The sequence below is a fragment of the Drosophila montana genome, unplaced genomic scaffold (assembly GCF_035044405.1).
Source record: "Drosophila montana isolate Dmon_TW-CO22-7 unplaced genomic scaffold, ASM3504440v1 contig_3633_1, whole genome shotgun sequence".
Taxonomy (NCBI): Eukaryota; Metazoa; Arthropoda; class Insecta; order Diptera; family Drosophilidae; genus Drosophila; species Drosophila montana.
In genome coordinates this window covers 240,975-266,454 of record NW_026998518.1, presented here as the reverse complement: position 1 = coordinate 266,454, position 25,480 = coordinate 240,975, and the positions used below count along the sequence as shown (strand labels likewise).

Sequence of the window (25,480 nt, the reverse complement as noted above, 5' to 3'; positions counted from 1 at the left end):
TTACTCCGTCAAAGTTTACAGTAGTGGGTGGTTAGCTATTTCCGGCTGGCACACTGAAGCAATGGGTATAAATAAAATGTAGTGTAAAAACAGACTTAGACTAAATTGAAATAAATGTGGAAATCAGATACATGACAGCAACATAAAACTAAGTTCAATGAATATTCATGTTCTTAAGGGATTTCAGCTATGTTTATATGCTATAATCTTCAAGGAATTTAGGTAGAAATTTATTCAGTTTATCTATTCAATAATTAATTATTGAGGCAGACATGGACTGAATCTGAATCCGGCTGAGAATAGTTTCTTTGGGCTAAGATCTATAATATCTTAACTTCAGCATTAAATTTCTGTTGATTAACTAAATAATTGCTTTAGCTTTCTTTGACCACCTCACTCAAAATTCTATTCCGTATACTTTTGCTTCATATGTCGCTGCCCTTGCCCCACTGTGCGCAGGCGCTGTGCAGTTTGGTTAGCTCCGCTGCTAATAGACTTCACAAATGATTTGGCTACAACTTGTGTCTGTATCTGTGTGTGTGTGTGTGGGTATTGTTGCTCTGGGTTTAGTTTTATGTAAATGGTCCGAGGTGTTTGGCTATATGTGTGCGCACATATAAGAAAATGTTGGCGCTAGCATGTGCCCCGTCAGCCTCATGTGTTGATATCCTGTTTCCGCATTTTATGGCTGTGGCTGCCTTACCCCCTGCCCCCTCTTGTGTCTTGTTGCAGCACTGGCAGCGTGTCCTGTGCATGTCCCGTTTGTGTTCGGGCTCATTTCCGTTCAATAGGGTTAAGTCAACAAGCTAATTTCACGTTAATTTTAAGTGCTCTGCCCGGTAAATGATTTTATTTATTTTTATTTTGCTTTCAGGGGAAGTATTAGTTCCTGCTGCCCCAGCCGGCTGTTGTCCTGTTCTTGATCCCGAAGCCTGACTCACCGAGAAGTAAAATTTTATGCACAAGTTTTTTGTTGGTAGCGCGTAAAATTTGATAGGCTACTAAAATTTCTATAAAAGTGTGTGCATAAAATTTTCTCGCAGTGCCCCAACCGCTCGACATTTCCTTTTTGCTGGGGCATGTTAAAACTTTATATGCATTATAAAATTGGATTTGATGTCGCTCTCCCAGCTGCCATTAGCCATGGCGCTTTCCCTCTGACGAAGCTGTTGCTGTCATTGCTGTTGTTGCTTCGGTTAGACGGCAAACAAATAAAGCCAACATAAAATTTTGATAGTCAATTGCGTGCAAAAGAAGTTCGAAATGTCGCCTATGCCCCATTGTTTCCCAGAGCGCAGAAATATAACGAAAAACTTACCCATGAAGCTCAAAATGCTTCAAATGCCGTGTAATGCACGGCATATCATCGTAAAAACACAATTTCCCCATTTCCCTTATTCAAGTAACCACAAAAAGCGAAATGAATATTTGCTCTGAATGTGCCCCAAATTACACTGTGAAGCGAAGCAGCTCGCTTTCGGAGCTGTTCCGAGGGGTTGAGCTGTAAAATGGAACATTTTAACATTTACATTTTTTTTTGTTTTCGTTTTTGGTTTTTGTTTTCTTTTTTACATATTTATTGGATACGCATCATTTGGCGTTGTTCCCAGGGTTGATTTTTCTCGACCATGTGGGATTGTCATATAAATAAAGGGAACTGGGGGGTGCTAAGTAAAATAGTGTGTCATATTCTTCTGCTCGAGTTCAGGCTCTTGCTGGACATTATTTCATGTTTCTTCAGCTTGAGAGTTATCAGAAGCTGAGATTGCAACACTAATAATTAGATATCTTAAGAGGGAGGAACTTTTAGTTTGTATAAAGGACAAAATATATCCCTATAGAAATCCCTAGCCCACATCTCAAATTACTAAGTTCTTATTCTTATTTATATATATAAATGAAAAATGTTTTTTAAATAAGTACTTACCCAAAAATGCACAAGCAGGAATCTCTAATTGTCTTCTATTGGTAGACTTTTTCTACAATACTGTATGTTTCACTGAAAGAAGAAAAGAAGTAGAGAGCTTAGAGAGTGAAAGATATAGGGTGAGCGTGCAAATATGAGATGTTGTTTGTGGCATAAAAGCCTGTACGTTTCATTTAAGCTCGTGAGAATCGCATAGAAGGGTAATCTCTAGACATGCGCTTATTTTACTTTGGATTTACAGCTCTACAGTGGGACTTATCAAAAATTGAACTTCATTTCGTAAGAGAGATTATATATATATGTACACACAAGTGTACATAAATACATAAATACAAACATGCATAAATATGTAAATACATGCATAAATCCAAAAAAGTAAAGTAAGCTTGGTCTGCGTTGGGTATAATACAATATCCACTGATGACTTGGTACATAAAACAGTTTTATACCTAAACCTACTAGATATCGCGGTTTGATTGATACATAGATCGCCAATCATATGCACATATATTCTTCTCTATTATTATTTCTTAACTCATATCTATTATATTAAACAGGCCTCTCTCATAAATGTTAACTAAAATTTCAATTCGGCAGAGTTATCCATGGATATAATACCTAGCTTCATCTGACAGTGTTATATTTCCCACAATTCATATATATCTTTCTAAAATCTAACATTTTCATAGGTGTACATTTGTGCATGTTAGCCTCTTCAGTTTACATCTATATTCATTTATATCTTTTTGTCCCGTTGCTTTATTGTTTTATGACCCATGCAGCAAATGGATGAGAGTCAATTAAAACGTTTCTACAGCTCAATTTCGGTAGTCGTAAAACCGGGCACCCCACGTCGAATGGTTCAAACCCACTTAGCAGTCGGCATCTGCTGAAGATCATCATCAGATAAGTTTTTTTTTTATTTTTTATATTTTTGCCAGCATATTGGTAACGTTTTCGGTTTTATGGCTCGGTTACCGCTCACGAGCGAGCTGTAAATGTCATAAGTAGGCATTTTCCAATTGGCCAATTGCTGTACAAAAAAGTGGCAACAATAAAAGAAAAACTGTGGCACTCAAATTGAGCAGCGGTCGAGTGAGGCCAATCGTTGGCCTCATCTCTTGACCATTTTTGTGTATATGTTTTAGTCGCTGTTGTTGTTCTTGTTGTTGTTGTTGGAATTTTTAATGCTTTTACGAGCACATAAAATTATTATCATATTGGCCTGGCTGGCCTGGTGGGTCCTGGCCCTGGCCCATAACTCATACGACAGTCAGATGCGAGCGCTCAGATAGGCGCCAGTCGAGAAGGATGTGCCAGAGGCAGCTGCCGAGCCAGATCCAGTGGCGACACTTGAGCAGTGGCTGTGGCAATGGCAGCCACTGCAGCATTCAAGCTAAACGACATTCTTTTGACTTATGAGGCAGCATTTGCTGCATTGCCGATGCTGATTGAGTGTCGAGAGTTGTGGCGCACACAGTGCAGAAATTCCACCATTATGCTGGACCGCCTGCCAACGACCAAAGCAGCCAACAAGGCCATCAAATTTGATTGCCAGCCCAGGGAGAGGCGGCAGCCTTTTGGGCGGCGGCAGGTACCAGGTGGCAGGCGGCATGTATTTTTGGCCAGACTCGGTCTGGCCCCGGCCTGGTGGCGCAACATCTCGCGAACCCTCTCGCGTTGCCATAATAAACCAATAAAAGCGGCCACTTGCAGTTCCAATCAAGTGACTTTTATTGGGTACCGAGAATAAATTGCCATGGCCCATGGCATGTAACCAAAATAAAGTCAAGTGCCGCACTTGGCCAGGTAACAACAATAACAACTAGACAGTATTTAAGTCCAAGTCGAATAGCAGATGCTCTTTATGTGCACGTGAAACTAAATATGGAATGCAGCAAATGAGAACTGAGCTATAGTTAAAGATATTGCTATTGATATTCTCCTAAGATATTGTATCAGAAAGACACAGAAATAAATCCATGATAAATGTAAATACCGATACAGCTGAAGATACAGCTACAGATACAGATGTAGCTAAAGATACAGATACAGCTATGGATACATATACAGCTACAGATACAGATACTGCAACAGATGCAGATACAGATGCAGATACAAATACAAATGCAGATACCTTTCAATTTGTATGCGAACATAAATATATATAACTCATGAAACAGATATTTCTAATTTATGATGATTCCCTAATTTTTGTAAATATTGTCAATCAAATGATTGATTAATTGATAGCAACAAAAAATTATATGTACTAAGAAATATGAGAAATTCTATTTGCAATAACTTATTGTTGTGACATGAGACATCAGACATGAGTCTGACGTAGCTTTAACAACTGCACTCATAAGTGTCCATCAATTGATTGATTGATTGAACGAACTAAATAATTACATATCTGTCCCATTTTTAGCTATCAAAACTAGCTAATATACCCGCCTGATGCATAGTGTATGCACGACAACAATAATAAACATGTAATGAGCCGCTTTCTTCACCGGGTCGGCAAATGCATGGTAATAGATTTCGATTGCATGCCGCGTGCCTCAAACTCAGCCGTTCTCTAATATAGCGAGGGGCGAGACTCAAAGTGGGCAGCTGCTAGCCGGGGCTACGGCTCTAACTTCGACTCCCGTCTCCGTCTCCGTCTCCGTTTCCATCTCCATCTCCATTTACGTCTCCTACGTGTCCGATTGCAACTGCAACTCCAACTTTGTCCGACTTTGTCCGGCGATGGACGCGCGATTGCTTTAGTCATGGTCTGCGGGCCATGTGCGATAATTATGGTAATATTTGCATTTGCGTGTGGCTCCGCTAAACAGTTGAGTGAGCCGGCGGGCGCCATCGCCATGACTGGCCACTCAAGTCCACTGTCTGCCTGCCGATTTCTTAGTGGCCACCACATACGATGCATACGATGTACTCGCATTTGGGTCTATCTGCAGTTGCTTCCTTATTGCCGACACAGCAGAGCACAGCTGGAGTCGCTCTCTTTTCTTTTCTTTTCTTTTCTTTTATTTTTATTTAATGGCATTTTAAACAGACAATTCTGCCCACTGTGTGTTGCCACGCCCACAGCGGGTATATGTCACGCTTTCAATTAAGCGTCTCTGCCTTGAAATTCCAATTTCAATTCATAATTTCGAAATTAAATGCGATTTGTGTAGTTTTTAATGGACCGCTTTCTGTCGCATTTTATTGCTCATAAAAGTAAATTACAAGCAGCAGCAGCAGCAGCTAACGGATTGCCTCAAAGGGGCGTGGTCCTTTTGCCTAATGTTGTTGTTATTTATATGTACGTATTTTTTTTTTTATTTTGCGTACACTCGTAGAATGCGTTTTTTTTATGAATAACTGCGTCCGAATTTTAATTTATGGTCAGACATAAAACACAACGAGCTGCCCCAAGAAAAGAAAAAACAACACACTTTTTGAAGGTTACAAATTAATTAGAGTGTTTTATCAAGTTTAATTAATATCTTTTTTTTCTTTTGGTTTTTTATTGCGTCTTTTATGTTGACGTTGCTGACGTCAGATGGCAAAGATCCCATGTCAAATGTCATTTGATGGCCCTGCAAGTGCTTTCAATTTAATGAGATCTACTTAATTACAAGCTCCGTACAGTTAAGTTATAAAAAGCAACGATAAACAAATGACTGGGCTTAAATCAAGGCTGCAAATCGGCTGTGGACCGAAGCAGTTCGAGCCGCGACTCCTACTTCTATTAAGCTGAACCGCAACCATAATTGAACCAACGGCTTGGTTTAAATTAGAAAACTTGTAAGCATAAAAACCTTGTGCCGCAAAGCCTGCCCTGATCTTAGATAGCGACCAAATGTAGGCCCCACATTCCACAGGATAATATGTACGTCGAACGGAAACCAGAATTGGACCAACAACTTGGTTCAAATTAAAAAAATTGTTGATCATACATAGCTTGGGCCGCAAAACTATTATCTTAACATATGAAGACAGATGTCAATTTTAGACACTGATCAAATTAAGCCTCTGCATTCTAAATAACAATATGTACAAGTTGCAATATTTTTGATAAATCGGATTACTTTAAATTAACAAAGATGCATCTCCAACTCCATTCAGTATATATATTCTTGATCAGCACCAATTGTCGAGTAGATCTCATAACCTATAATAGTGAGGGAAGTTTTAAACGAACATCCTCCTAATATCCGCGCAGTACGAATTTGTTCCCGATAGTCGATAAAATGGATATCGAAATCCTTTTTCTTGAGCAAATTTCTTAGCTTTTAAGAGCTAGAGTCTAGAAACTTGACTTGTAGCTTCTAGAATAGTTATACAAATCGCTATCGATAAATTTATATCATTAAGATTTTTAAAGAAATAAGTAAATGCTATATTTTTCCTGGGTTATTCAGGCACTTTTAAGAATAAAAATCTAAAATTTTCGCCAACCTCACTGATAACCAAGGCGTTGTATTTGAATCCAACCTCAAAACATCACAGATAGCCCGTATTAATGATCCCAATTAAGGTCGAGCAACTTAATTTGAGCGTCGTTGACCAAATACAACAAACTAAGACGCAGTTATCGATGTGGCCAGAGACTAAGCACTGTTTCGTTATTGGCCCCAAGGATATAAAGCGAAAAGCACATGGGGCATGCTTAAAAGGGCAATCACCCGTATACAACAGACGGAGACAGAGACCCCAAAAGATCCCGATGCCGATGCCGATGTGTACAACGACTCGATGCCAGATCCCACCAGGCACAAAGAAAATAATAAAAAAAAAAAAAGGCAGCCACACCGAAATTATAACGAGCATTAAAAACGGTTTTCGGTGTTCAAACAAACCACCGCCGCGCGGCGCATTGTTACTTCCCCATTTGGTGGCATGCCCCCCCCCCCCCCCCCTTCCCCTCCCACTCAACCAACCGGCTGGCTGGCAGTGCAGCTTCGGCGGGCTTCTGGCCTGCGTAGGCGCAGCAGAAGAAACACCAAAAATTGTTGCAGCCACTCACCTGAGAACTCGTTGGAGCCGCAGCGTCAAAGTGCCCATAAAAATCATAATGAAGCGGCGACTAAAACAAAATGCCATAAAATGCTTTAAATGAAAACAGCATAAAAAGCGAAAACAATAAAAAAAAAACAAGAAGACTGAAGAGAGAGATGTCCTTCTTGGAATTCTGGCCCGGTCTGCGGTCCACAGCGGCTCGGCTCAAAAAGGCGGCCCAAAATTCTCGGCTCGTATGGAGAATGGGAAATGGGCAATGGGCAATAGGTATGTGGCATGAGGCATGAGGCATGGGGCATGCGGCACAGCGGAATTCATTCAACAGTTTGTAATCAATGTGAACGTGCAGGACAACGCCCAGGCGGACGGACATGGCAGCGGACAAAGCAGACTTGATAAGCGCTGCATTCAATGACCCGTGCATCCAGGTAGCCAAATCACCTGAAAGGTGCAAAGCACCCAAAGCAAACGTTTGCCTGAAAGGAATTTCGCGTTTTTGGCTATTTTCGGTGGCGTTTAACTGGCGTCAGGCCCCACTCACTTGGCTTGTTTATGGAGCGCTTTGAGCCGATTAAGTTGCTGGCGCATTCAAAGGAAATGCTCAGATCAGATCAGATCAGTTTGTGCTTAATGCTGATTTGTGAGTAAGAGTTCGATTTGAACTCAGCTGCCGTGAGCTTGGCTTTGTATCTTGCCAAATTAGCTGATTTTAAGGATTCTTTATATTGCTTTAATGAAAGTTTTCGATTGAAATATGAATATATTTAGTATATATTACCTAAACCTTGACGCAAAAACAAAGCTCATTTAATGCGCACACAACTGGACTTCGAACTTGTACACACTGCCGCCTACGTCTTATAATTCGCAACAAGTTTAAGCTGCGAACAAAAAGCAATGTGCATACAACAGCTAAGTTGATAGAAAAGTCTGCTATTGATAAAGCTGGGTCTACTTACTTTATTGATAGACAGCTTTTTGTTAAGAAAATCAGGTTTTAAATTGGACAAACCAGACCCAATATACATTGACATATATCTATCAAATATCTATCTATAATATGTATAAAATATCTATCTATAATATGTATAAAATATCCATCTATAACATCTACAAAGCCCTATAACATTCTATAAAAAATTAACAATAGTTTTTCCCTATAAAGCGAGCAAGGATTTTAAACTGAATTTACAAATATTTCCATCGCATTAATTAAATTACTAAAATTCCTATTGCTCCATTTAAAGCTCTGTTAACAAAGCAATATTTAATGCCTCATATTCAATACTCGAACTCGTATCAATCGAAAGCTTCGCACACTCAAAATTTAAAGCGCTTTACTCGAGCAGACAACAGAATCAATTTAAGTTAAGAAATAAAAAGACTCTCAAAGGCTGCAATTTTAGCCAGTTCTATGGCCAAACAGTAAACTATTTTCCCCGTTTGTGTTGTTGTTGGTATCTGTTGTTGTTGTTGTTTGTTGGTTGTTTGTTTTTTTTGGGTACCCACTTGAGGCAGCATCACGCCTCGCTCGGCTGCAGGTCAATGCGCTGTTGCAAGGTAAATTCAGACGAAAGGCAGCAAATTCCTTAGAATGGCATAACAAGAGCCCGAAAGCCAACAACACACACAGATACGCACACACACGGATACACATGGCAAAGGAATTAAAAACACATAAATGTCACTTTCGCATAGCTTTTTGTTTTATGGAGCATCCTTTTGGAACCGGAGCCCAAGCCAGAGGACAGAGGACAGCGACAGAGAACAGCGACAGAGGCAGAGAGTCCAACAACAAAGCTGAGCAGAACCAAAAACTAAACCCAAAGCCGCAGACATGGCCACACTTCAGCTGCAGGCCGAGCTTCAGGCTTCAGGCATCAGGCTTCTGCTGCCTGCTGCTGGTTGAGTAGCAAATTTGACGCAAGCGCAACAAATTCACAGACTCGCACAAACACACACTCGCACTCACACACTGACAAAGTCGAGCAGACGTTACCTGAACTTGACAATGAACTCGGTCATTTCGAGGGCAACAAACAAAAGGTGATTTACCTTTATCCTTTCTATGCGCCTTGCGAAACGAGTTGCGCTCTGCCTACCTACGGACGCATTCAATAGATGCGAGACACAACTACAGATGCGAGACACAGCTACAGACGCAGATACAGATACAAGTTCAAATGCAGATACAGATACAGATACAGATACAGGGACAGGGACAGGGACAGCAACAGCTTCGGCAGCCAGCACATTTCTGCTGAAATTCATTCAGACGCACTTCGCACATTAACGCCCAGACCGAAAGCCAGGCCCCAGAACCTTGTCCCTGGCATGTCCTTTTTGCCTCTGCTCGTGTGTGTGTGTGTGTGTGGGAATCTTTCACTCTCTCACCCTCGCTGCTTGACCGACCTGTGCTTGTTCCTGGAAATGCGTCGGTCATTTCAAAAGTGTGTCCTGCTTGGACCCGGTCTATTTAATCTTTCAAATTAATGCCCCCCGCATCTCTCACTCGCTCTCTCCCTCTCTCTCTCTTTCTCTTCATCAATATCACACAATTTATCAATGATACACTTCGAACATTTCCTGAAAAAATACTTAGCTAAGCAACTGAAAGGAATCTGTCCTTAAATTAATGAGCATCACTTCACATTGCTTAGGCATTTCTTGGTAATAATAAACGAAGGAATTACTGTGCAGGACAATCTTTGTTATATTTTTTATTAATATCAAATATTTTGCCGACAAAGTTGTATTAAAAAGCAAGTGAGAGAAGGTCAACTTTAATGATTCGTTCGGACTGTTAAAATTAATGCAGTAAATTTCTCGCTAAAGTTCAGTTTAATTGTTTCCAAAACAAGTAAAAGAGCGCTAGACGAGATTGGAAATACTTTGAATCCTATTGTTCTAGCTTGTCTGGCGAATATAATGGATTGATAGGGACTAGTTCCTAGTTCCTGTCAGTGGGTTTTACAGAATATGGAAAAGCAACAATTGGCACGGCTTGGTTAGTGGAAGGGACAGCTCTGTCGCCCCTCCTATCCAAGTGTGGAAGGCAAAAGGGTTATGGCTATAACAAATCTACACGTTCTACAAGGCACTGAATACTCTTATATAAAAGACTTGTACAAATTGAAGAAATGTCCAAAGGAAAAGAATTAGTAAATATAGCAAGAGACTTTCCTTTTAATCAATGACTGAGACACTGGATTACAAAACAAGCAAACTGATATATGGATATATCCAAAGCAACTAAGATTGTAAAGCTTGAGCTACCTGTTCCTGAACATATCTAGAACTTGTGTATTTAAATGATAAAAAGCTTGAGCTAAGAAACTAAAGTTCAGCTTTGCGATATCTTTGTACTTCATATTGTGAGTTTCACAAGTTTGTTAGCACCAAAATTATGCATATGCCAATAACGCTTATCTGGATATCAAATATAATTTTATGGTCAAATGCATTAGCCTCAACTTGAAGCTATTATATGCTCGTTTACTACTACTACTACTACTACTACTACTACTAAAACACACACACACGCACACATGATTCATATTAATATTCAGCAGTCGTTTTACCCCTGCTTGTCCTCCTACTCAACCACGTTCTCGTCCTCGCCGTTGTCGTCCTCGTCATTTGCCTGCACTTATACTAACCATAAATTACTTGGTGTTTGCTGCTGCCCAGCACTTTATGGCTAACACACACACACACACACACACACACACAGAGAGAGAGAGAGAGATCTCCATTGGTCTCGGTTAACTGAACTCTCAAGTAGTCTCGATTAGCGATAATATCTCGCCGCATTGTCATAATTCTTGAGCTGCCCAGCGCAAAACCCATTAAAATCTAAATGTGCGAAGCGTTTCAGTGTAGGAGGGGGTCACGCTGTCGGGGGGAGGGCGGGAGGTAGGTCTATTTGGTCTAAGCTTTCTAATAATCCGGCGATGGCAATGACCGCCAGCGCCGAGTCAGAAAGTTGTTGATATATGGCGCTTTTGTGTTTATCAAATGCCATCATCAAATTTTCATTAACTTGTTTTTTTTGTTCGACCACAATAAATCTCGTCCTTGTTGCGTCCCCTTTTGTTTTTTTTTTTGACTCCAAAAAGAACTCTTGGCCTTTCCAGCTTGCCATAAATAAATATGTCAATCTCACTCGGTGGGCGGGGCGCCTAAAAATTCTAATTGCCAGTGAGGTGAGTTAAACTGAGTTGAGAGACAGTCGCATCGATGACAGGACGCGCGACAGGAGCCTGGCCTGGGCTGGGCTGGGCTGGTCCATGGGCCTTTATTAGCCAAGTTTACAGACACATTTGTCAATTTTATGGTGACAACAGAGGACGTAAGGCTTTCAAACCGATTTGCCGCATTGCAATAATTATGAATTACTTTCTAGGAGTGAGTCCTGCTGCAGTTCAGGCAACAGCTGGAACTGGAGCTGGAGCCGGAGCTGGAGCTGGAGCTGGAGTTGGAACTGGCATTGGTTGTGAGTCTGGTACTTGAGTTTTTGCTGTCGCACATCTTCAGTTAATTACCAACAAGACCTCAACTTTTTAATTCATTTTGGCTGCTTTGGCACACATTGCGCTCTCTAGTTTCAATATCCCGAACCCCTTGAATAGAGGGTAAGAAGGGTATGATGTTTATGTGCGAATGTGTGTAACAGGCAGAAAGAAACTGCTTGGACCCCATAAAGCGTAGATATTCTTATATATCTATTCTTTATCAGGACAAAGAACTAAGCCCTTACAGACTTGAAATTTATTGTAGAGTATATAGTTACAGATTATTTCACTTTTATAATACTTCCGCTCATTTAATCAAAGTTAAAGTAGAATATCATAATTGAAAGCCAGACCCTTGCGCTTTGGTTTATACAAACTTTTGTATATCATGTTTATTCCCCGTAAACTTCATAAAGATCGGACGTTAAGTTCCCAAGTTAATCAGGAATGCTTTATCTAAAGCTAGTGTGCCACAGGGAGGAAGAGGCACGGCCTGTTTGTTTTTAGGGTATCTGCTCGATGGGCACGCCCGACTAGCGCACTCTTGTGTGTTCTTTCTTTTGCTGCTGCCAGATGATCGATGTTGGCATCGGCTTGACCTCTCGGTGTGTCTGATTTTATTGGAAAACTTTTGACGCTGACTAGCTGCTCCTTCAGCTTCTTAGCAACTCCTCCTCCTGCTGCTGCTGCTGCCACCCTGTCCAAATCATATTTTATGGCCATCATTATTACCTAATTTTTATGCGCCCAACCGTCGCAACGGCAACTTAAAAGTTGGTCCTGGCCTCGTCCTCGTCTAGCGGCGTCTTCTTGTTGCACATTTCTTGGCCACTTGGCTGCACCAGTTGCCTGCCCCAGCCCCGGCCTCAGCCCCTGCCTGGGTTCCACTTGGCTGCCAGCAAACTGATAAAACTTTCTTCAAAATTATTTTTTGCATTTAAACGAGCGAGTGGCAGACAAAATGCGATTGCTAATTTTTCATGGCGGATAATGAATGATATATTGACTGTAATATGCTGGCCAAAAATGGGGTAGGTGCTGCTTGTAACCACCAGCCGGCTGTCTGGCTGCCTGGCTGGCTGACTGAGCTAGTTGGCAGCGTAATTATTCAAACTATTTGTCAGCCAAGGGGTTGGCAAGTGCGAATTGTGCAGCAGTCAGGACGGTAATTAGCCCAAAAGTTTGCATTTGCATCGGAAAGTGATAGATAGGCGATAAAGAGGCCAACGATCCCTTATGAGTTATGGCAGCACAGAGCTAGCAGGGAAGCTGAGCAAAAGATACTTATTTTGTTAGCAAATGTGTAACCTACAGATTAAAATGTATCTACCGGTAGCTTGTGCAGTTGCCATATGCAGGTATTATTTAACAGCTAAGAATTCGGCTATTATCATTTGGAAAGATTCTTATTTTGAAGCTTTTACGGAAAACATATCATTGAGCGGATTATGTTAGGCTCCAACAAATAACAAACATAATGTTTGCGTTTAGAAACCTTAAGAAACATACTTCAATACAAAAATAAATATATACGCAGGTAAAATAAAACCCTGTAAAATAAAACCTAGAGTTCTCTATAATCCTTCTTTTTCTGATGCAATGTTTTTTATTTTAACTTCTCTTTTGATATTATCTTTTCAGAAACTTCAAATTCATAATTTCATTCATATTCACATTTCATAAAAATATCTTTCAAAAGTATCTGAAAATCGAACCCTCTTAAAATATCTTCCCAAAAAGTCTTATGTTTATCAAAGTATCTTTTCATTATCTGATTCGTTAGGTATTCTCATGACATAATTATTTATAGGTATCTCAAGGTATTTTATTTTCTTGTTTATCAAAGTATCTTTACAGTAATTGCTTTTTTATTTCAAAGTATCTAAAAGAATTTCCTTCTGTTTATTAACAATTTTTTTTTAAAGTATTATAAAGTGTTTTCTTCCACTCTTAAAAATTTATCTTTTTGTATCTACTTTTTTGGGTATTTTCATAAAAACATGTATTTAAAGTATCTTATATATGTGTATATTTGTTGAGTATCTTGAAGTGAGCTCCTAAAATACCTTTCAAAAGTTATCTTCAAAAAGTATTTTCCCAAAGTATCTTTTGTGTGCCAAAGTATCTTTTCGGTAGAAAATGTGTATAAGCTGCCAATAATGCCAATCCCTTGTTCAGCTGCCTTAAAGTTATCTCTTCAAAGTGTTTTCAAAAAAGTATCTTTCCAAGGTATTATATATATAAATATATATATTTCTTGAAATAAAGGCATAAGAATCTCCATAAAGCTGCTTCTTAAAGTATCTTTTCTCAAGCTACCAACTCAGAGCATCTTCTTTTGGCGAAAGTATCTGCAACGTACAAAAAAAAAGTCAGCTCATTTTAACTCAGTTACAAATTGTTCAATTGATGGGCCATTTGATCGTCTCAAGCCCAACCCCCAGCCCCCGCCTGGTACAGCTGGCATATGAGCGAGTTGATAGCTGATTTGTGATAAGCCAGCTTTCAATTTTTGGGCCTACAGCAACAGCCACAGCCAGAGCCAGAGCAACAGCAGCAGCAACAAAAAGCAATGGAATGGCCATTACGTGGGCCAGAACAGACACATAAAGTAAATACATAACGTTGGCCAAACGACTAATATGCGATTATGGCAAATCAAATGCCTTTTGGCTCGAGAGTCAACAGCAGCAACAGCAGCAGCAACAACAATTTGAGCACAACAATGGAAACGTGAACGACCAGGCTGCGACTTGGACAGCCGGGGCAGGCGGGGTCTGTCGGGCGGGGGGAGTGTAACAAGACGAAGTCGCAGGCGACTTTCCAACATTTTGCACATCTGTTCGAATAATATATATAATTTTTTTCTCCGGTCTTTTTTTTTTGTGTATCCTCCAGACGACGCAGCGCAAAATGCGAGCAAGAAAGGCAAAAAAAAAAAAAAAAACAAGAGAAAAAAAAACACATATAAGTACAAACCCAAATATAATATAAACGACAGGGGCTGCAAAGCGGGCAGGGTGGCTCGGGGGCAGGGGTGCGTTAAGATCGAGGGGTGTGCCAGGTCTGGGGAGTTGAAGCGGAGGCGACAATGGCCAAAGGTTACTGACACAGCACGCACATTGACCTTGATCGCTGGGAAACGTCTGGAGACGTTCGCCCGGCCAAGCGGGAAGCGGCAACAGAAGCTGCCCGAGCAAGGACTGCGCCAGGAGCAGCAGCAGCAGCAGCAGGCGCAGCAGGAGCTAGAGCAGCCGCCGCCAGGAGTGTTGCCCAGACAGACAGACAGAGAAGGCACAAGTAAATTATTTGCAAATTTATTTAGCTGGCAGGAGTGGAGCTCAGCAGCGGGAGCGGGAGCAGGAGCCCGAGCAGCCGCCGCAATTCCCAACCTACCGCATTGTTACATCACGTAAGGCAGACGGCAAAAGAATGGAAAAAAATGAGCAGCAATTGGGCGGGGGGTTCAGGGGTGGCCAATAACGGTGCCCATACGTGTGTGTGTGTGTGTGTGTGTGGATGGGCCCAGGATGTGCTCGTTACGTGTCCAAGTCGAAATGAAACCGAAACTGGACGCTGGCAAATTGCTTATGAGGCTGAATCGCCAGAAAATGTGAAATAAAAGCTGACCAGGGTTGCTCGTGGGCGGGGCAGAGACAGGGGCAGGGTAAGGGCAAGGGTAAGGGGTCCTTAACAGCCAGGCAGGAAGCGCTTAAAGTTCGTTAAACTCACAGGCGCCCATTGTTGCAAATGCACTGAGAGAAATTATAGAAATTATATATAAATGCGGTGGAGCCCAAAAACAATATAATAAAATTTATAAAATATCAAAAATGTTATCATACAAAAATAGATTAATAAGATTTAACGATTCTTAAGGAAGTCAATCAGCATTTCATTTGGATGCCCCTAATGAATAATTAGTAAGGTGTCAAATGTTAAACTTTTCTTAAAGCATCTAATATGATTATTACTTTTTTTTTATGATAAAAATTCTATAAAGCTTATTATTTACTTAAAGAATCTACAGCATTATATGTATTGTATTACTTTTTGTTTTTATATTTTTGCTTTTACTTTTATAAAGGTGAACTGATCGTTGATCTACAATTTAGCAATTCGTAACTTTTCCAAAACTATTCTTCTACAATTTTATTTTAAAAATTAAAAAAAAACTATATACATATTTTTGTGCTGCTAAAATTAAAAAAATGCATTCAATAGACGTCGAATATTATTTGTACAAATCTATATTCAATTCTAGATAGTAGAGTACATTTTCAAGTCCTTAAGTCTTTTTTCGTATATTCCTATTACGGGCATTATTCTAAGAATTTAATTTTTATAATTGTTTTTTGTTTTTAGTATCTTACTATCTCCAGAGAGCTTAGTCAATGAATTAACAAACACTCTCCCAAGAAAATTTTTACCATTACTAATTGTTTGTTTTTTTCGAGTGTAACATTAAGGCAAAAGCCAGTACACGCTCCTGTCTGTCTGTCTATCTGTCTGTCTGTGTGTGTGCTGCCTGAGCTGAGCCCGCCCTTCAGTCCAATTGCGTCTCAGCTTCAGGAGCTCGACACGCTGTTGTCGCTTACGCTTCCTGGCCACGCACAAAATATCAACGCACTTTTCAAGTCCTCGCATTTCGCATTTCGTAGTCGTATTTGGTGCGTTGGCCGCCTTTTAGGTTGTGGGTATCGTCTGGCGGCGCGACGAGCAGGGATCAGGGCAATAGAGCGCAGCGCCTGAAGCAACCACCACCAGAGCGAGGGCCAAACCCAAACCCAAACCCAAACCCGAACCGAAGCCCAAACCCAAACCCAAACCCGAATCCAAGCCTCAGTGAGCGCAGGCCATGTGCGGGCTTTTGTGGCCGTTGTCTGGCGTCTGGCGTTGTCCTGGTCTATGCCTATGCTTAAGGACTCGCTGCTAGACCTGCTTTGGCAAGGACTTCCTGGTGCGTAAGGCGCAGTTCATTCAATTCAAATTTTCTTGCGAAACGCTTTTAATTGCCCAGCCCGAGCATACGCGACAGACAGAGACAGAGAGTTAGAGAGCGGGGCAGAGCTAGGGTAGACCGAGACACTTGGAGTGTCGACCCCATAAATTACGGACAGTCAACGAAGTGCCCACCACTCTGGAAATTTGATATTAATATGGAAATTTACTTTTGTTATTGTTTTGTTGTTTTTGTGCGCTTTTCTTTTTGTTTTTCATATTTTATTATGTCACATCCTAACGGGCAGTTGTCGCATTGTTTTGTGACATTAACAAATTTTAATTAAAATATGATTTTAAAAAAATATATGTATAAATTAAATTGCGAGACTTGAATTATGATTTTTGACGTCTTTGTGTTTTGTCAAGAAATTCTTGACGGTGTTTTTAATGTCGTCAAAAAACTTAAAGGAAACGGAAAGGAATTGGCATAATAAAGCATAAATAATAAATATTGTTTGGGAACTAATCTGCCTAAAACTTTATAAAAAAAAACTTTATAAAAAGAAATTAAACTTTTTCCAAAATATATTATAGTCATAGTAAGAAGGTTCTAATGGGTCAAAAGTAGATTAGTTTAGTTTCAACAAAAATCGAACTATTTAAAATTTGGAATAAACCATGTCTAAAATATGTCTGATATATGAAAATAATAATAATAATAATGATATATGATAATAATAATAATGATATATGATAATGATAATAACTATGCATATTTTGTTGGATAAAAATGCCTAAGATATTATAAAAATTCTCAGATATATAAATATTGGGTAGATAATACGTTTCCAACTAGAATATAAAATCTAAAAATTGTGTGTTGGGTAAAGATGAAAATATAAAATCTCTTGGTATTATTTTATACCTACAATAAATTTCTTCAGACAAAAATTGTTTTTAGTATTTTTATAATATTTTTTATATATTTTATCCAGAAATTTGTACTCCTACAGATATCTGAGAGTTAATCAAGCAGCAAATTAAATATATTTTTTAAACATTTTTGGAATATTTCTTTTAATATCTTAAGCTAATTCCCCTTCGTCGCTTTCACTTAAAACTGATCTTCTTGGGTTACTTTTTAGCTGATCTGTGAAATCCCTAATAAAATATCTTTTTTTCCACCCTTTAGATTCTTCTTTCATATTTCGAACATATTTCGAAATTTGAACTGCATTTATTTCAGTTTTTCAGTTCAGTTTTTCAGTATAGATGACACGCCTCAAAACTGTACCTCGTGCTCCCTCTGGGGGTTCACATGTTGTCGTTGTTGCGGCTTCTCCACACACACACACTCACACACACTCGCACACTCTCGCACACACACGCTTCTTCCCATTCTTCTGGCTGCTTCCTCTTCTTCTGGCTTCTGCTTCTGCTTCTTCTACTTCAATCGACGACGCATCCACAAATTAGCAGTCGTCGACCTCAATATCAGTTTACGAGCAAGCCGAGCGTCAATCCATAGGCATAGCCAGTCAGTCCATGTTTCATGACCCCCCCCCCCCCCCCCCCTCTGTGTCCCCTCTTCCCCTACCCCTGCCCATGTTCACCTTGCATCTCGCAACAGACATGAAAAATTCCCCCTCATTATTGCACGTAATGTGATGTTGCCACAGTTTAGAATCGTCGCTCGTTTCGTTTCGCTTTTGTATAAACTACACACGCACACACACACACACACACACACACGCACACAGTCGCACACACACACACGCATAGGCACACACTCGAAGTTTGATTGTGTTGTTGTCGTTTCGGGTTTTGGATTTGGATTCGGGTTCAGTTTCCTGTGCCCGTTGCTGTTCCCCTGTTCAACGACGTTCTGGTTTTTTGCATTTTGCGCCTCGAGCGCTGCGCTTGGTTAGACCGCCAGACAGACGGAGAGACGAAGAGACAGAAGAGACGAAGGGACGGACGGGCAGACAGCGAGACAGACTGGCCCAATCCGCAGCTCAGTTGGGCTCACCTCACTCTCACCCTCACCCTCTCACCCCCTCACTCTCAGCGCCTGCTGTCTGGGCATATTTTATGTTCTGTTTTGGCTATATAAATTCTGTTGTCGTTCTGCCCACCACCGACGATGACGCGTCCAACGTTTTTCCCGCCAAATGCAGACGAAGCAACAGCAACAGCAGAAGCAGCAGCAGCAGCAACAGGGAACGCCAACAACAATAACAACAGCAGCGGCAGACAATACCACATGGCAAGTCCTAGGTCGGTTACACTACCAGACAGACAGACGTTGCTGCCTGCGTCGATGTCGACGTCAGCGTCGGCAGCGTCAGCGTTGGCAGCGGTTTACTCACACAGCGAGCAGAGCAGAGCAGAGGGTTACTCACGCTCGCCCAATATTAAAATCGGCAATTCGAATGGCTTTGGTTTTGGTTTTTGCCGGCACTTGGTGTGAATGAACTTTCCGTCAAGGACAATGATCTACACACGGCCAGTCCGAGTAGCCCACTCCCCTCTCCCTCTCCCCTCTCCTCTTGCTCAACCTTCGACCATGCCACGCCCACCGTTAGCGCGCGCTTTTATTGCGATTTATTTGGCTGAGGGTTGATTTTTATGAGAGCAGACGACGTCAACGTCGAAGTCGACGGCGACGACGACGACGACGACGGCGGCGTCATTGACATTGCAAATTCACGAGCGGCAGACGCGAAAACAAAACAAATCGTTAAGCTGGGCGAGCCCCCCCTCCTCAGCCTAACCCAACCCAATGGCGCATCATGTCGAAAGTGAACAATTCCGTCAACAGATTTTGTAGCCAACTCCGGCGTCCGGAGCTCTGCGTCATTGTCCTGCCGTCCGTCTGCCAGTTGCCGTCTAGTGTCTGGCATCTCCTCCTGGCAGATGATGCGTTTCATTATTAAATATTTAGCGAGTGTCTCGCAACCCCCTCGCTTGCCATTTAAATGCGTCTCTCCAACTCTTGCCCAATGCTGCGGTACTCTGCAGCGTGCCCCATGCCACATGCCACATGCCCCATGCCCAATTCTCAATGCCGCAGTTTATTGAATTTTTCGTTTGCCGCCGTCTGTTTGGACCAGTTAGCGCCTCTTTTTGTTGTTGTTGTTGTTGTTGTTGCTGCTGTCTGTCTGTCGCCAAAAATTGCACCTGCCCTGACGCTTGCACCTGTCCACGGTGAGTTCAAAGCAGTTGCTGTCGCTGTTGTTGTTGTTGATTTTGGTGTTTGTTTTGAATCGGACGCAGTTCAATGGCCGCTGCTGCTGGTCAACGTACAGCCAAATCGGACTGAATTGCATTCGACTTCTGGCATAGGAAATTAATGAAATTGAGAACATCAAACGATAAACACAGCCGGATCTCCTAATTAAAATGATTTTCCAATTGGTTTTCCCACAAACATTGGGCTCGTTACGTAATGGAGCTAGGATTAATTAAATATTTTTATTTTAAGAATCTGCTTTTATACTTGATTTTTGACATATTGTTCTTTTTCCAAGGACTATACCTCGTCTAAGAGAACTCAGCATTTCAAAATATAGCGAGACTTGGACAAACAAAATATTTCCATATGGACTGTGTTTTCTGGAGAGTTTACATTAGTTTCTTGATATATTCTACATGAAGTAGAATATAATTTTCTAATTTTTTTTAAATTTATTCAAATTGTTAATAAATTTTTTCTGCCTCTTAGAAAATTTTTTATTTATCAGACAATTTTTCCATTGCATGGGTAAATTTTGACCTATGTCTACAAGGATATTTGAGGGTACCATTTTGACATGAATTCGGACCAAAAATTATGTTGCCAGATTTAGATGCCAAATTGATCTATGGGCAAAGCCATGAAGAAAGAGCCAAACCTCGTGAAAATTGGATGAGATTTGACCAAGTTATGGGGTGGGAAATTTCGACCTATGTCTATATAGGATATTTAAGGGTACCATTTAGACATGAATTTTAACCAAAAATTATGTTGCCAGATTTAGATGCCAAATTGATCTAGAGGCCAAACCATGAAGAAAGAGGGAAACCTCGTGTAAATTGGATGAAATTTAACCGAGATATGGGGGTGGGAAATTTCGACCTATGTCTATATAGGATATTTAAGGGTACCATTTTGACATGAATTTGGACCAAAAATTATGTTGGCAGATTTAGATGCCAAATTGATCTATGGGCAAAACCATGAAGAAAGAGCCAAACCTCGTGAAAATTGGATGAGATTTGACCAAGTTATGGGGCTGGGAAATTTCGACCTATGTCTATATAGGATATTTTAGGGTAGTATTTTGACATGAATTTTGACCAAAAATTATGTTGCTAGATTTAGATGCCAAATTAATCACGAGGCCAAACCATGAAGAAAAAGCCAAACCTCGTGTAAATTAGATGAAATTTAGCCGAGTTATGGGGGTGGGAAATTTCGACCTACGTCTATATAGGATATTTAAGGGTACTATTTTGACATGAATTTTGACCAAAAATTATGTTGGCAGATTTAGATGCCAAATTGATCTAGAGGCCAAACCATTAAGAAAAAGCCAAACCTCGTGAAATTTGGATGAGATTTGACCAAGTTATAGGGGTGGGAAATTTCGACCCATGTCTATATCGGATATTTAAGGGTACCATTTTGACATGAATTTTGACCAAAAATGATGTTGCTAGATTTAGATGCCAAATTGATCTAGAGACCAAATCATGAAGAAAACGCCAAACCTCGTGAAAATTGGATGAGATTTGACCGAGCTATTGGGGTGGGAAATTTCGACCTATGCCTATATAGGATATTTAAGGGTACCATTTAGACATGAATTCCGATCAAAAATTATGTTGTCAGATTAACATGCCAAATTGATCTAGAGGCCAAATCATGAAGAAAACGCCAAACCTCGTAAAAATTGGATGAGATTTGACCAAGTTATGGGGGTGGGTAATTTCGACCTATGTCTATATAGGATACTTAAGGTTACCATTTAGACATGAATTTGGACCAAAAATTATGTTGCCAGATTTAGATGCCAAATTGATCTAGAGGCCAAATCATGAAGAAAAAGCCAAACCTCGTGAAATTTGGATGAGATTTGACCAAGTTATAGGGGTGGGAAATTTCGACCCATGTCTATATCGGATATTTAAGGGTACCATTTTGACAAGAATTTTGACCAAAAATGATGTTGCTAGATTTAGATGCCAAATTGATCTAGAGGCCAAACCATTAAGAAAAAGCCAAACCTCGTGAAATTTGGATGAGATTTGACCAAGTTATAGGGGTGGGAAATTTCGACCTATGTCTGTATAGGATATTTAAGGGAACCATTTAGACATGAATTTGGACCAAAAATTATGTTGCGAAATTCATATGCCAAATTGATCTAGAGACCAAACCATTAGCAAAAATCCAAACCTCGTGAAAATCTGATGAGATTTGACCGAGCTATGGGGGTGGGAAATTTCGACCTATGCCTATATAGGATATTAAAGGGTACCATTTAGACATGAATTTGGACCAAAAATTATGTTGCCAGATTTAGATGCCAAATTGATTAGGAGGCCAAACCATAAAAAAAAATCCAATTGTCGTGAAAATTGGATGAGATTTGAACGAGTTATGGGTGTGGGAAATTTCCACCTATGTCTATATAGGATATTTAAGGATACCCTTTGGACCTGAATTTGGACCAAAAATTATGTTGGCAGATTTAGATGCCAAATTGATCTAGAGGCCAAACCATGAAGAAAGAGGGAAACCTCGTGAAAATTGGATGAGATTTGACCAAGTTATGGGGGTGGGAAATTTCGACCCATGTCTATATCGGATATTTAAGGGTACCATTTTGACATGAATTTTGACCAAAAATGATGTTGCTAGATTTAGATGCCAAATTGATCTAGAGACCAAATCATGAAGAAAACGCCAAACCTCGTGAAAATTGGATGAGATTTGACCGAGCTATTGGGGTGGGAAATTTCGACCTATGCCTATATAGGATATTTAAGGGTACCATTTAGACATGAATTTGGACCAAAAATTATGTTGTCAGATTTAGATGCCAAATTAATTAGGAGGCCAAACCATAAAAAAAAATCCAATTGTCGTGAAAATTGGATGAGATTTGAACGAGTTATGGGTGTGGGAAATTTCCACCTATGTCTATATAGGATATTTAAGGATACCCTTTGGACCTGAATTTGGACCAAAAATTATGTTGGCAGATTTAGATGCCAAATTGATCTAGAGGCCAAACCATGAAGAAAGAGGGAAACCTCGTGAAAATTGGATGAGATTTGACCAAGTTATGGGGGTGGGAAATTTCGACCCATGTCTATATCGGATATTTAAGGGTACCATTTTGACATGAATTTTGACCAAAAATGATGTTGCTAGATTTAGATGCCAAATTGATCTAGAGACCAAATCATGAAGAAAACGCCAAACCTCGTGAAAATTGGATGAGATTTGACCGAGCTATTGGGGTGGGAAATTTCGACCTATGCCTATATAGGATATTTAAGGGTACCATTTAGACATGAATTTGGACCAAAAATTATGTTGTCAGATTTAGATGCCAAATTGATTAGGAGGCCAAACCATAAAAAAAAATCCAATTGTCGTGAAAATTGGATGAGATTTGAACGAGTTATGGGTGTGGGAAATTTCCACCTATGTCTATATAGGATATTTAAGGATACCCTTTGGACCTAAATTTGGACCAAAAATTATGTTGGCAGATTTAGATGCCAAATTGATCTATGGGCAAAGCCATGAAGAAAGAGCCAAACCTCGTGAAAATTGGATGAGATTTGACCAAGTTATGGGGGTGGGAAATTTCGACCCATGTCTATATCGGATATTTAAGGGTACCATTTTGACATGAATTTTGACCAAAAATGATGTTGCTAGATTTAGATGCCAAATTGATCTAGAGACCACATCATGAAGAAAACGCCAAACCTCGTGAAAATTGGATGAGATTTGACCGAGCTATAGGGGTGGGAAATTTCGACCTATGTCTATATAGGATATTTCAGGGTACCATTTAGACATGAATTTCGACCAAAAATTATGTTGGCAGATTTAGATGCCAAATTGATCTATGGGCAAAGCCATGAAGAAAGAGCCAAACCTCGTGAAAATTGGATGAGATTTGACCAACTTATGGGGTGGGAAATTTCGACCTATGTCTATATAGGATACTAGCGGGTATACCCCGGCCTTGCCCGTGCAAGTACACTCTCAAATGCCTTTTATCCTGAGTTCTTAATAGTTCGACATAATTCATATAGTTTGGAGCCCCGACAACATTCCTAATTTCCCGCTGTTGAGACAAATATTTGAATTTTATCTATTCACAGTGAATTTTAATTGTTTTTTCTTTTTCTTTTTCGTTTTTAGCATTTTGTCGAACTTCTTGAAATGCGCCGTCAAACTGTCAAATGCGCTTTTTGGACACGCAGACAAAATGGCAAATGAACAGGGGCATTCATTTATTTCAATTTGTATGCAAAACTTTGCATTTCAAATGCCGACAACTGCAGCAGCAACAACAACTCGAGCAACAACAACAACTCGGACAACTGACAATGCCCGAAGATGTCTGCGCTGTTTGCTGTGTGGCAGCTTCTGGCCGCAGGGGCAACATCATCTGCCCGGCTCGTAGTTCAAGTCGAAGACGTTGTCAATGTCCTATTTGGCAGGACTCTGGGCGACATATTGCCGAACATGTTTATTTACAGCTAAAGGAACAAGGACAACAGCACGCGAGACCACAAAAAAAGGAACGTGAATGCGCACCGGAACCAGACCAAACCAAAAACCGGAGCAGAGCTGCACAAGCTCTGAACTTTACACTGAGAGAAAAACTAAGTATCTAATTCTAATACCATATCGAATATGAAATAAATGCAATTTTCTAATTTAAATGAAATTTATTTCCTGTAAACTATTTTATTAAACATTGAATTCTACTGGATATGAAATACACTTAGAGAAACGCAAGTATGACTGGAATAGGAAATTTATCTCACTTTTATTTAATAAATTTATATTAAATGTATTTCTTCATAATTCTTTAATTTAATATTAATATTCAAAACTCTTCATGCATGTTGTCGAATAGAGAAAAACTCGGCTTGAATTAAGCACAAAATTCTTGGTATAAGAAAATAATTAAATAAATTAAATAATTAAAAATAAAATAATTAAAATAAGCATGAAACGAGTTCAATGCAAAAATGTCAAGATTGATTTTATGGTTGCCTCGCCTTTGCTTGATTTGAGTACAAAATTCTTCAGTATTAGAACCTTCTACTTACTGTATTATTATCTTTTTCATTTAAAAACATAATTGCTTAATAAGTGAAAGTTGTTATATCTTTTCTTTAAGAATTCTGGGATTTAATATATATGCGCCTAAAAGATTCCGTTGTCAGTTTAGGAACTGTTCAACTTCGTTTTCAGCACGTACTTTTGCTTGTTTCTTTTTCTTTCAGTGTAGCAAACGCATCTTGTCGCATTGTCGTTGTCATTGTTATTGTCCGTGTCATTGTCAGGAGTTGTCTTCAGGGTTCCAGACGGCGGCTCGCAGCTCGTCGAACAATTCGAGCAATTTCACTTTAAAAATTGCGGCGTTTAGCGCGCGATTGCCACAAATCAAAGCGACATTAAATTCCCCTAAGCCCCCACCCCACTCCCCGGCTACCCTCTGCCGCCCTAGCCCACAATCTACCTACACGTATTTACCCCGGGCCGAAGAGCCTTGCGACTGCTTCAGATTTGTGTGTGCCTTTTCATTTTTAGATAAATAAAGAGAAGAAAAAAATCGCAAAGAAATCCCAAATGTCGTCTCTGTCTGAAAGGGGTGGCGGGGGGTGGTTGGGGGGTCGCTGCGCCCAACATATGCGCGCCAAATCAGCAGCAGACAAAACAAACAAAGACCTCGGGACAGACAAAGGACCAAAAACTGGCAGACGGCGAATTCGCCGAGTCGCAAAATGCTTCAAAAATCGCTAAAGGAAATGAAGAAGAAAATAAAAGTTTACGTGGCGC

The 25,480-nt window shown here is 40.2% G+C and overlaps 1 long non-coding RNA gene across 7 annotated transcripts in view; it reads right to left on the bottom strand.

Moving 5' to 3' along the window:
• Positions 1 to 25,480, bottom strand: part of LOC135435559 (uncharacterized) — a 173,453-nt gene that overhangs the window by 6,797 nt on the left and 141,176 nt on the right. For all 7 annotated transcript variants that reach the window (XR_010437381.1, XR_010437385.1, XR_010437383.1 and 4 more), the window contains one exon: positions 1,928 to 1,999. This is a non-coding gene — a long non-coding RNA (uncharacterized LOC135435559). The remainder of the gene's footprint in view (positions 1 to 1,927; positions 2,000 to 25,480) is intronic.